General features: G+C 35.3%; 1 long non-coding RNA gene across 1 annotated transcript; it reads right to left on the bottom strand.

The window, feature by feature from the left end:
• Positions 1-5,522: 5,522 nt before the first annotated feature.
• On the bottom strand, positions 5,523-6,575 carry LOC107814912 (uncharacterized). The gene is made up of 2 exons (XR_001654658.2): positions 6,189-6,575; positions 5,523-5,861 (listed from the first exon to the last, which is right to left on the bottom strand). It is a non-coding gene; the product is annotated as an uncharacterized LOC107814912 (long non-coding RNA).
• Between the last annotated feature and the right edge of the window lie 790 nt (positions 6,576-7,365).

Raw genomic sequence — 7,365 nt, 5'->3', positions numbered from 1 at the left:
TAATTTTATCATTTAGTTTCAGATTTGGGGTGAAAAATTGGAAAAATTGAGAACAGTTCTTAGACCAAATTTTGGGATTTTGATGGAGATTTTGGTATCAGATTTGAGTAAATTTGGTATGGTTAGACTCATAAGTGTATGAGTGTTCGTATTTTGTAACTTTTACCCGATTTCGAGACATGGACCCGGGAGGCTTTTTGGATGATTTTTCAATATCTTATTTTAGCTTTGATTTCAATATCTAGATTAGTTTCTTGTAGTTGTATTTATGTTATGTAATAGTTTTTGGCTAGATTTGGGCCATTCAGAGTCAGATATTCTTGGAAAGAGCGTTGTGACGGATTGATTTGAGCTTGGTTCGAGGTAAGTGACTTGCATAACCTTGTGTGGGGGAAATCCCCTTAGGATCTCCCCTTAGGATTTGGTACTGTTGTTATATGAGTGCCGTGTACGTAAGGTGACGAGTGCGTACACGGGCTATTTATTGAAAAACTTCATTTCATTAAGTAAAATATTTGTTTCCTTTAACTGAGCTACACTAGCATACGTAATTATCCTATTTAGTTAGAACAACATGTCTACGTGTCTTAATTGCTTATCCGAACATTGTGCAACATGCTTAGTGAATTTCCTACTTCTTCGTTGACATGTACTTAGTCTAAATCGTAGGATTTCCATGTTGTAGTTGTAATTCTATTGTTTGAGCTGCATAATTACTTTGGGACTACAGAACGATATTTTGGGAGATCCCCTAGCACTGCATATTTACTTTGGGACTACGGAACGGTATTCCGGAAGATCCCCCTAGACATTTACATTTAGAACCATGGGACGGTATCCTGGGAGATCCCGTGTTGTTAACTCTGTGTTCTAAGTTGTTGTCTTTCTATGATTCTATTGTTGTTAGATTCCGTATTTATTTTGATTGTGATATCTCATTCTTTCTTATTTCATTATGTACCAGCAGGGTCCTGACATGATCTCGTCACTACTCGACCGAGGTTAGGTTTGACACTTACTGGGTACCGTTGTGGTGTACTCATGCCCTTCCCTGCACATATTTTTTAGTGTGCAGATCCAGGTACCGCTTATCAGCTGCATTACCAGTGAGGCGGGACAACTGTAGAGACTTCAAGGTATATCTGCCGCGTCCGCAGACCTCGGAGTCTCTATCTACTCTTCCCCATGTCAAACGCTTCTTGTATTTTTCTTCTTTTATTAGACTCTAGAGTATAGAAGTACTGTTTCTTTTTATAGCTTGTGATTTATGACATTCCGGGTTTTGGGAGAGCTTATGTAAAATCCGAGAGTGATTATTGTATATGCCGAGCGGCATCTTAGTTCCTATTTAATATTTACCTGTTGATTGTTAGTTTTCATGATTTCGTTTCATTTTCCACAAATATTAGGCTTACCTAGTTGTAGAGACTAGGTATCGTCACAACAGTTCACGGAGGCATATCATTTTTTAATATCTTTGCCTAATGATAGTTATACAAATAAGTGTGCTGCTGTTGGCACTACAAAGCCTCCTCAGGCCTCGATTCATCTGTTTGAATTTTGAGCAGATCAGTGTGTATTAATACTAGTGAATAAAAGTAAGCTGGTCTTTTGAAGTTTCTATCATATATATACAAAATTAAGCTGGTCTTTTGACGTTTCTATATTTATGTGATATGTTATTAAAACGTTAATACAGTAAACTTTTAATAGGAATGGCAGTTCTAACATGACGAAAATTATGAGAGCATCACAGGAATGGTGTAGACAACCAATACAACTATTTGAGATAGGGGTAATAATCATATAATATGAATTACAGTAAAGTTTTGGTTTTATTAGTGTCATTACCTCCTTTTTACGGGGAAGGAATTTTTCCACTTTAAGTAACATTATTGAAGTGCGATTATTTATTTTATTTGAAAGAGTCGCGATTTAGAATAATTATTAAGGTGTTCTATGTCACAAGTTTATTTTAAAATCCCAATTCAAGGAAAGTTTGACTTTGTTTAAGTCAAAGAAACACAGAAAACTAGATAAAGAATTCTGTTAAACTGAGAGAAGGCGTGAGGTATTCCCGAATTCCGTGATTTTAGTACAGTCACTTAACAGTTAAACTTGGAAATCAACTGATATTACATGTTTTTGAAACCTACGTGCATTTTCCTTTTAGCCATTTTTATTTTATTAAAAATCATTTTACGTGTTTATGGATTTATTTTAAAATAAGTTACGATGTCGTACACTTGTTGTTTTACACATACCGCAAATCGCGCCATGTGAAACGCACCCGCAATTTACGACACGTTTATTTTATTATTACTTTGAAGTTAGAATCAAGTCAAACAATGCGTACGCTCGAATTTGAAATTACGTATCGTGACTATGCAATGAGAACCGTACCCATAGTCACAATAATTTATTATTAATCGCGTCTATGCATAAGTACCCCCTGACCTATACTCGTATTCCCAACTACACACTTTTTCTTTGTGGGAATCCTATTACCTCCCTAAACTTATTTTAAATGGAATTATTTGCACCCTTAATGCTGACGTGGCAGAGTGTGTGTATTTCACTCTCCCAAAGGAGAGTGAGAAGCAAGAAAAAATAATTTTCAGATTATTTTTTATTCTTTTTACCATTTTTTCTTACTTTTTTTTTCCTTTTCCTTTTTCTTTTCCTTTTTCTTTGTCTTTTTTCTTTTGCTTTTTTTTTCGTTTCTTCTCTAATTCCGGCAGATATTCATTCACCGGCAACTTTGTCTAACCATTTTTCTTCTATTTTTTCTTTTCACACACAAATTAAACTTTCAAAAAGGTGCATTCATAAGCAAAGCAAAATACACTCACATTTGGGTGAAAAAATTCATCATCAGAAAATCTTCCCACGCCGGAAAAAAAATGATGTATTAAAATTTTAACTGGAAAAAGTTTTCTCAGCCTATATTCGTTTTTATTTCTTTTGCTCTTCCTCCCACACATAAATTACACTTTAAAGAAAATTATATATATAAAACAAAACACACTTAGATCGGGAAAAAAATCTGTCGCCGGAAAAAAAAAATTCGCCGGAAAAATGATGTTTGTGAAATTCCTACGACCACCATTTTATGTCGTCGGTGACCAAAACAAAAATAAAGAGAATGAAATAACAAAAAAAATGAGAATAATAAGAAATAAGAAAAAAGGATAAGAAAAGGAAGAAAGAATAAAAAAAGTACTAAAAATACATGTGGGCGCGCGTGTAGCTCACCACTTGCCAAGAGTTTGGTTGTCAGTGTTAAGGTGCAAATAATTCTATTTAAACTAAGTTTAGGGGGATAATAGGATTTCCGTAAAGAAAAAGTGAGTAGTTAAAAATCCGGATATAGGTCAGGGGGTACTTGTGCATTTTCATAAAAATTGTGTGGGGTATCCACTTTTTAAAGTGATATTTACTTTTTATCCAGTATTTTTAATTCTGAGCAAAAGTAGCCACTAGTATATTAAAATTAATACGAAAAGACGGTGTTACCCTTTCTTCTATCTCTTGATCCCGTCTTGGCCCAAAACATCTTCTTCGCTTCAGTATCAAAAGTCCTTGCTCTTTGTTCCTTTTCTCCTCTTCGAGATCGACCAGGTGAGCTTGAAGAGCTCATTTCACTACCTAACCCAGTTCCCCCTCTCTATTTCTTGGGGTTTAGGTGAAGGAGATTGACCGACTAACAAGAAAGGAGACGAGATGACTGTAAATAGGAAGAGGGAAATCATCAACAAATTAAGGACCTAGAAAAAAGCAAGAAAAGAATATAAAGGGTAAAAGGGAAAAAGGTGATATTTTCATCAGAGCGCCAACGAGCTTAATAATATGAGTAGTACTTAGTATAACTATTAGTATGGTGAACTAGAATTTTATGGGGAAAAAAAATTAGGAAATCAGAATCTTAAATACGTGCATATGTAGTGGTTTGAATCAAGGACACTTGGTCCTGAACTTAAAATTATAAGTTCAAAAGTTAAGGACACTTGGTCCTGAACTTAGATTAACAAGCTCAAAAGTTAAGGACAATAAGTCGTGAACTTACAGTTACAAGTTCAAAAGTTAAGGACAATAGGTCCTGAAGTCCTGAACTTAGACTAACAAGCTCAAAAGTTAAGGACAATAGGTTCTGAACTTAGGCTAAGAAGCTCAAAAGTTAAGGACAATAGATCCTGAACTTAGACTAACAAGCTTAAAAGTTAAGGACACTTGGTCCTGAACTTACATATACAAGTTCAAAAGTTAAGGACACTTGGTCCTGAACTTAGACTAACAAGCTCAAAAGTTAAGGACAATAGGTCCTGAACTTAGACTTATAAGTTCAAAAGTTAAGGACAAGTAGTCCTTAACTTAGAGTTACAAGCACATAACTTAAGGACAGGTGGTTCTGAACTTCGAGTTCCAAGTTCAAAAGTTAAGGACATGTAGTCCTGAACTTAGAGTTGCAAGTTCAAAAGTTAAGGACACTTGGTCCTGAACTTGTATGAGCAGAAGGGTATTTGCGTCTGGGCAGGTAAAGTTTATTTAAGCAGTGGCTAAAGACTAAAGATATTTTAAACAGTGACTTAAAAGTAAATACATATGTTATTAGTGGCTAACCGTGCACTTCCCCTGTATTTTTCCTACGATATTCAAGAACTGTTTATTTCTAATCTTAAAGTCATGTATGGGGAGCTGCCGCCTATTTAATGCTTTGAATCAAATGCTTAAGGATTAAATAAATTACTGTCATCGAACTATTGGATCATTGACTTATTTGAGGTCTAGTACTGTATAACTCAAACATAGGTAAAGCGGGAGGCTATTCTACATTATAAAGAGGCATTGGTACGTAGATGAGTAAAGTTGTGACCAAAGGATTCATTTTGTGCCTTAATTATTCTGATTTAGAACTAAACTAAGTAATAATTAATTTGGTGGTTTACGTGTAAAAATAGCACGGGCTAGCCAATTTTCGGACTGGTCATTCGAAAATAGCCAGCGTTTGCAAAGTCAATGAAAAATAGCCGTTATTTTGCTGCAACACGAAAAGTTCCAGCATAATATACTGAAGATCGGCGCACCTGTGTATGAACTTCCAGCATATTATGCTGGAACTCCAACATGGAAAAAGTTCCAGTATAATATACTGGAGATTGGAGCACCGGTGCTCTACTTTCCAGTATATTATGGTGGACCGGTATATTATACTGGGGTATTTTCCAGATTCTCAACACTGTTTTTTGTTCAGATTTATCTTTACATGAAAAGTGGCTAAATTTTGATTACTTTAGAAACTGTGGCTATTTTTTAATGACCACTTGTAAATTTGGCTATTTTTAAATTTCTCCCGGTTTACATGTGACCCCAGGCCCAAGTTGAGACCTCCAATGAGGTCGAATGCAAGCGCTTGGGCCTGGAGCGAGGCCCATAGCGTTTGGCCTTTCCGGAGCGGCTTTTCAACTTAGGCGGCATGACAAGCATCCAAATGGGCCTGGAATTGAACCCATATACAAACGAGATACATAGTTTTTTTTTGAGATATCAAACTAATGGTACAACCTCGTTGGCCCCAACATTTTCGGAAATGGAGGCCCAAATGTCCAATAGCTAGTTCTGTACAATTTTCATATGTCATCACAAGAGTAAAAAAAAAAAATATTTTAAATATCAAGCATATGGCTATCTGAGTTCAAAATTACAGCAACAATTTATTACATCAGGGATTCTAAGTTGAATTTATAATAAAAGCGACTTTAATGACCTATGCTATGTGAAACAATGTTACAATGAGTTAAACTAGTCCGAATTCTAAAATTAACTATTCATTACTGCTTCCAGAATCATCATGCTTCAGCAATCTGCAATTAGGATATACTAATTAATGACCTGCTTCAGCTTAAACAATCAGAATCGATGGCTAACAAAGAAGCGATTATAGGCAGTTCTATTGATGAATTCACGAGAAGCTAATCATCACAAAGCATTGAGCAGTTGCTAGGCTTGATTAGCGAATGATTTTAGTTTAAGCATTTAATAAAAAACAATCAAAACAATAAGCTAACATAGAAGAAACTATAGGCAAATCTAATGGTGCATCTATGAAACTAATTATACATATGGATCTGAACAACTCGGATCCCCATTCATGAAAATCAATGGAGTATTACAGAAGGTTTTGATCATACCTAGTAGCACTAAAACAATGAGGATAGAACAAATATAGATCAGAAAGTTGAGGGATGAAGTTTAGCGCTCGAAATCAGAGAACCAGCAACAGAGTCAGCAGCCAAAACAACATTTCCAGAGTAATTAATCTTCTAGAACCCAGAAAAAGTGGATTAAATCAACAACATTAAATTCACTTTCGAAATCCTCCTGAATCTTATTTTTTCTTTTGTTTTTCTTTGTTTGTGTTTTGAATTTTTGAACTTTAGATCTGAGATCTCAAATTTGAATTCAAGAAATGGTTTTTAGTTGTTTTTGACTGTGAGTGAGCTCTTTTGTGTGTGTGTGAGAGAGTTGTGGGTAAGAGTGTATGCATATGAACAAGTGATGTGAATTTTCAGAGATGGATATGAATGCTGAAAATGTGCAGAGGGTCATTTGTTATATAGAGCACATTTCTTTCAGCCTTTTCTTTTCTTTTTAGTCCCCCAAATTTCTATTTTTGCCTCACAGACCTTAATACCCAACCCCTGCTCACTCTTTTCTTGTTAAACAATCCCCCTTTCCATTTCTAGGAAGCTTCCTAGCAGTTATTTAAATGATTCCCTAGAATGAATTCGCGTGTATTTACCAATTTCCTTCGGCATTGTGCATGGGCCTTCTAGCCCAACAAACCTACTACCTACATCTTTGTCTAATTGGGCTTTATACTCGCTGGGCCTGACTATCCAACAGAATAGTCCCAAATTTGAATTAAATCAAACGGGAAGGCCTAAGTGGAGTCCAAATTCACATAAGCTCAATCAAAATTACCAACGGATAGAAGTACAATTTATACTAACTAAAATATATGATTAAACACTAATTTAATCATGCAAATGCTCGTCATAAAGAATCATTGACTAATCCAACCCATGCTCAAGAACATGATGATTAAATTAGATCCACAAATGGCAATAATTGAACCAAGCAAAGTAGGGAGAGAAGGATTTACCTATTGAGATCAAATGCAAGGATAGAAGAACGAAGCTCTATGTGTTTAAGTCATCAAGACACTGGAGATTTTTGACCTATGAATATTTGATCAGACTTTAATCTGATAAACATTTCATAGGTCAAAAATCCCTGAAGAATTGAAGGTTAGAACCGAGCAAAGAAAATGGGAAAAGTTCAAAGGGATTCTGTAATTACCTGGTC

This window comes from Nicotiana tabacum, chromosome 5 (assembly GCF_000715075.1).
Source record: "Nicotiana tabacum cultivar K326 chromosome 5, ASM71507v2, whole genome shotgun sequence".
Lineage (NCBI taxonomy): Eukaryota > Viridiplantae > Streptophyta > Magnoliopsida > Solanales > Solanaceae > Nicotiana > Nicotiana tabacum.
The sequence above is the reverse complement of the archived record's forward strand: the minus strand, read 5'-3'. Positions and strand labels throughout refer to the sequence as shown.